Source organism: Camelina sativa, chromosome 12, assembly GCF_030686135.1.
Source record: "Camelina sativa cultivar CO46 ecotype springtype chromosome 12, ASM3068613v1".
NCBI classification, from domain to species: Eukaryota; Viridiplantae; Streptophyta; class Magnoliopsida; order Brassicales; family Brassicaceae; genus Camelina; species Camelina sativa.
In genome coordinates this window covers 10,916,136-10,922,135 of record NC_141891.1, presented here as the reverse complement: position 1 = coordinate 10,922,135, position 6,000 = coordinate 10,916,136, and the positions used below count along the sequence as shown (strand labels likewise).

Sequence of the window (6,000 nt, the reverse complement as noted above, 5' to 3'; positions counted from 1 at the left end):
GTGTACTTCCGTTTTATTAAAAGAGGATTTATTATGATCTATTAACATATTGATCTCCTAATTATCCTACTATATTAATTGGGAAGTACAAATATAAAACTAACCTTAAAATGTGTAAAAAAATTACATTCAATTGTCATTAGAAAAACTTAATTAAGATTAAATAATTAATTAAATAAATATTTCTAATTCAAAAAACGAAAAATAGGGAAAAAGTCAAATAAAATAAATTGTAGAAAAAAAAAATCTGTTAGAATCAAAACTAATTTATACTTTAAAAAAAACTAACAGATAAGATTTTTTTTACATGTTAGTTATATATTTTTACTTACTTCACAACTATAGCAAATATTTCACAAAGGTTTAAATAATCTTATACATTACATGCAAATGTTTTATTGACAGGTTTTCATTAAATATTTTTAAAATACAAAATTATAATATAAGCAACCAATTTTTAATCACAAACCATTATAAATAACATAATAACAAAATAAATTATTACAAATTTTCATAAAAAAGTTCAGCCCGCGGTTTTTCGCGGGATAGTACCTAGTTTATTGTATTTGTTCACAGGTATCCGTAGAGGAATCTGTTTGGAAATGATTGTATCATAATCATGATCCGAATAGAGTAATACCGTACATCTAAGGATCCACATGTTTTTACTCAATCAGAGTACATCTTTGCCCTCAAATAATTTTTTCCTTGTTCTTTTTTTTTCGTAGGGGTATTGTTGGCATATTGGTTTTATTGTTTTTATCCCTAAGTGTGCTCCCAAATTAATAGTATACAAGTATAGAACTCAGATATTTTTTTCTTTGTTCTTTCTTTTTTTATTTTGTAAGGGTATTGTATGGCATATTGGTTTTATTGTTTCTTTTATCCCTAAAGTGTGCTCCCCAATTAATAGTACAGATGACATACGTTTTTTATTCAGGAATAGTCTTGCGTACACAAAAGATCTATATATACATTTTTCAAGTACATCTATGAAATAAATCCTCAACTTCAGACTTATTTACAACCCTGCCACTGTCTTTAATTTTTTAAATTGATAAGTTGGGTTCTACGATTAACCATAAACAACTGAAGGCCGAAGCCCATTTCAATTCTACTATTAATATGAATCCGAATAATTCCCCTCCCCCCCAAACAAAAAATTTCAAAAATTTAATATTAAATAGACAGAGATTTTATTAGCTTCAACGATGATCCTAAGCGAGATTTGTGGCCTAACTTCTTGATTTGCAAATATCTTCTAAATCAATCAAGTGAAACAAAAATAAATATAAGAATATATCATATCACAGAAAGATACCATAAATAACTAATATAGTAATTATCTCCCTAATTACTTGCTTGATCAGATTTTTTTGGTATCGTAACAGATGTCTTCGTCGACCTAATCGGTTCCCTATAAATAATACTAACCTAAAACTCGAATAACCATAAGCAATCACATCTATACAGCTTTCACAAGAAAATCTTAAACACTTTATCTCTTAACCTCATGGAGGGTCCAAGTGAAGGTCATCCATTCATGGCATCAATATACCCAAAACACTGTTGAAACGCTAGACTTCGTTTTCTCAGATTCAATGGTAAGAAAATTTTCAAATAAACTTGCATAAATGAAACAAAACAAGATATTAGACTTTTCTATTACTAATGCATCTTTTAGGTTTAGGTTTTATATGTGAAGACTTTTCTATCACTACTGAAGATTATGTAAACGTCAATTGTACTTATCTTTCTCATGGCAGCTTCAGGTTTTATATGTGAATACTGGATTCATGTGGACAAGATTTGGAAATCATGTATCCATGTCACAATTGAATATTGGCAGCACTTCATATTAGGTGAATCATCATAAGCTCATCACTTCCGATTTGTATAAATCATTCGCTGACTTGATGAGAAAAGCATTCCTCAATGAAACTGTTTCCATATTGGATAATCTACGTTCTTATTGCCAAACAATCTATTAACATCTGGCTGTAATAACTTCTATATCAGATCGAATAAAAAAAGAAGAAGAATGAGAGAAATTTACCTCATAACCATTTCCAAAATTTGATTAGATTTGAATTCTTGATTAGGATCTGATGAAATCGAATCTCTCTATGTCTATTGTACTGAAAATTGGAATTAGAACATGATAACAGTTCGATTGCTTTATCTGACTTTAAAAAATACAGCTGGGCGGAGATGCTAAGGAAAGAAGAAGATATGGTTTCATTGTTTTCTCAGATATCACAAATTTTCTCGGTCGAGAACAAGAAAAATAAAACTTTCATTTTTGTAGAAAAAGACACGACCCATATCATCTATCCTATAACAAAAATTATTATTTAATTTCATTTACTCATTGCTAACATCTTATTATATAAAGTTGGGTTTTGAAAGTTAGCCATTAACAAGATTTTGACATGTGTCAAGTTATCAATCTCAGATTTTGACATGTGTAAAAGTTAATATTTTAATAAGAGTAATTTGAAAATCTTATTATATAAATTTGGGTTTTGAAAGTTAGCCATTAACAAGATTTTGACATGTGTCAAGTTATCAATCTCAGATTTTGACATGTGTAAAAGTTAATATTTAATAAGAGTAATTTGAAAAATAAAATATATTTTTTAAAAAAATATTAATAATGTAAAAAGATAATTATCAAAAATTATAGAATCTCAGATTTTGACATGTGTAAAAGTTAATATTAATAGGAATTTGAAAAATAAATTTTTTTGTTTTAAAAAATAGTAATAATGTAAGAAGATAATTATCAAAAATTACATAATTTATTAAAAAATACAAAATTTTTAAAATAATTATAAGGAGATTATATATATATATATATATATATATATTTCATAAAATTCGAAATTATAATATTATTTACTTATTTTTAATTTTAAGTTAGTATTTTTAGATTGTTTTATTTAATTTATATTTTCATCTTTGAATTATTTTGGATTCATATATTACAATGCTTATAATTTTCTATTGTTTTTTAATTATGTCAAATTAATTTTCTCTAATTTCTCAATCTTAATTGACATGTGTAAAAGTTAATATTTAATAAGAGAAATTTGAAAAATAAAATGTTTTGTTTTTAAAAATATTAATAATGTAAAAAGATAATTATCAAAAATTACAAAATTTATTAAAAATACAAAGTTTTAAAATAGTTATAAGGAGATTATATCTATATATATTTCATAAAATTCGAAATTATAATATTATTTACTTATTTTTAATTTTAATTTATTAATTAACCAAAAAATAGAAAAGGGATTAAGAGTAAATTATACAGTTAATTATTAATTCTAAATTTTGTAAATACTCACTTCTATATAAATATAGATCGTCTCATATTTGAATAATTTATTATAAAATACTGCTTTCAACTTTGTTTAATTGGGAAATTTGTTTTAATAGGAAGGTCAATTTTTTTTATTTTTTAAAACCAAAATTTTCTCATACTTTCCCCTTTTCAATTGGGAATAGGTAAGTAAGATTAATATATTGGCCCAAAAAAAAATAATATATACGTCTTCTTTTCCTAATACTATATTTTAAAATTTATTGTAGTATTTTTGGATGTTTTTATTTAATTTATATTTTCATCTTTGAATTATTTGGGATTCATATATTACAATGCTTATAATTTTTTATTGTTTTTTAATTATGTCAAATTAATTTTCTTCTAATTTCTCAATCTTGATTGGTTGGTCATAAATCATTTTTTTTGTTTTGCAAACATAATTGTTACCATTATTCATTCAATCCTAGAGGGTGATAACGAGTAGAAGCTCATCAACCTAATGAATAGATAAAATAGGCTAATCAAACACAAGCTTACAACAAACATAGATAGATATATTAGAAAAACATAAATCGTTGTTGATAGATCCATAGGAGCTCAAAGATTGTGATATCCTGGTTTGCGGAAAGGTTTCAAATAATTGATTTGGTCACATATATCACCAAAGTACCCTTATTTTTTGGTCAAGGGTCCTCAGAGAACTTCATGATGGGTAACCTTTCTGTAAGTGATTGTCGGAACTGTACATGTGAGGATAAAACACAGGAAAATATTATTTGTTGATTTGTAGGATCGATAGTTTTTTGAATGTCATAAATAATTATAAAGCCTCTCATACGCAACAAACCGATCATCAAATATGAGTAGATCCACGGGCCGGAAACAGATGTAGGGCCCACTTAGGAAGGCGGCCCATGGACTGAGAGTAGATATGGGCTCACTAAGCAAGGTGTCGGTTGAGGCACTACAGAGACGGAGGCTACATCATGGTGTGTCAAAGACACTTCCATGAATACATTGGAAAATTAATTTAACATTAGTTACTATCATAAGATTTTGTGACGTTAGAAAAAGGTTTTAACTTTCATAGGTTGTCGGAGCAAGCCATTTTAAGATAGAAAAATACGTGAACATGTTCTCTCTACACAGGAGGAGGGCAGAGCTGAGGTTCTCTCTATGGTGGAGAAGGTTGAACACAAGGTAATCTCTCCAAGGGAAGAAGGTGGACACAAGATTATCTTCCGAAGAGAGGAAGATGAGGACAGAGCCGAGGTTTCTCCATGGTGATCATACATTATTGTGATGATACATCATTGATTCGAATATTATGTAATATGATTTTTATACAAAATGTTTTTTGAACCAATAATTTTAGTAATTAAAAAACTATGTAGAAGTGAAAGTAAAATAGTTGGCTTAATATGTTCATATAAACATTTTCTTGGTGGTGATAAAATTTATAAATACGTACAACAACTTTTAATATATTTTAGTTAAATTTAAAATAATTTACAAAATTTTAAACCCGCACATCGGGCGGATCCTCATCTAGTATAATATACACATACGTATCATACTAATATGAAAGAAAAAAAATTTACTCATAGAGAGCTTATCTTTATTTAATAAGTCAAAAATTATAAGGATTATATACACACCGTATAACTATATATTCTAAAGTGTCTAATTATAAATAGATGAAACAAACAAAATTACAATGTCACAATGCAGTAGACTCATATAATTTAAAAAATTCAAAATGATTTCAAATACTATTATTTATACATTGCAAACCAAATAGACACATACAAAAAACTGTACATTTAATATTACATAAAATTTAATTAACACTATGATATCCTAATTTTACTATAACACATTACACCTAAATTAAACATACACTACATAATATATTGATGTAACATATTGTTCACTACAAATTTAGAAAACATTAGTTACATATATACTTAATATAATAAAAATTACATTTTATATTTTTAAATTAAAAATTAGTCCCGCGGTATACCGCGAGTGAATATCTAGTTGTTTAGTATAAACCGATCATAAAAAAGTAATTAACATTACACGTTGTCACTCAACAGAGATTCAAAAGAGCGGGACTTCCGTTTATGAGTTTCTTCGGCTTTGGTGCGCATGCATAACAGAGATTCAAAAGGGCGGGACTTCCGTCTGTGAGATTCTTCGGCATAGGTTCCTATCAAAGTCTTTGAATTTATCAGGATGTGCTACAGCAATCTGGACACCCATCTCTCTTAAAGAGTCACATACACTGGAGAAGTTTGTGCCTTGTTTAAACTCTTTGTTTAGTACAAAGTCTTTGTTTTTTGAGATTATCACAAAATTATATGGATCGGATCCCAATGCTGACAGAAGAATGTTTAGTACTATCCTGTCAAATCTATCATCTTCATTATCTGGAATAGTATAAACCAACGGAGATATGATACATATAAATATATAAAGGGAAAAAGAGGGTTGTAAGTAGAAGAATTCACCTCCTGGATCACTATTGATTTGGATGCGAGTATGGAAATAAGGATCCAAATCTGCTTCTGACGGTTCCTTATTCGGATCAACGATGTGAACCTCGAAGTTCGGTATCCCACGAATACCCTCCTCCCGGAGACATGGTTTGATTTTCTCATATGTCG

At 27.7% G+C, this 6,000-nt stretch overlaps 2 long non-coding RNA genes across 2 annotated transcripts; one reads left to right on the top strand and one right to left on the bottom strand.

Annotated features, from left to right (window-relative positions):
- Positions 1-657: 657 nt before the first annotated feature.
- LOC109128181 (uncharacterized) lies at positions 658-2,317 on the bottom strand. The gene is made up of 2 exons (XR_015574904.1): positions 2,057-2,317; positions 658-1,968 (listed from the first exon to the last, which is right to left on the bottom strand). It is a non-coding gene; the product is annotated as an uncharacterized LOC109128181 (long non-coding RNA).
- Positions 2,318-3,392: 1,075 nt separating this feature from the next.
- On the top strand, positions 3,393-4,811 carry LOC147930385 (uncharacterized). The gene is made up of 2 exons (XR_015574905.1): positions 3,393-3,510; positions 4,478-4,811. It is a non-coding gene; the product is annotated as an uncharacterized LOC147930385 (long non-coding RNA).
- The last annotated feature ends 1,189 nt before the right edge of the window (positions 4,812-6,000 follow it).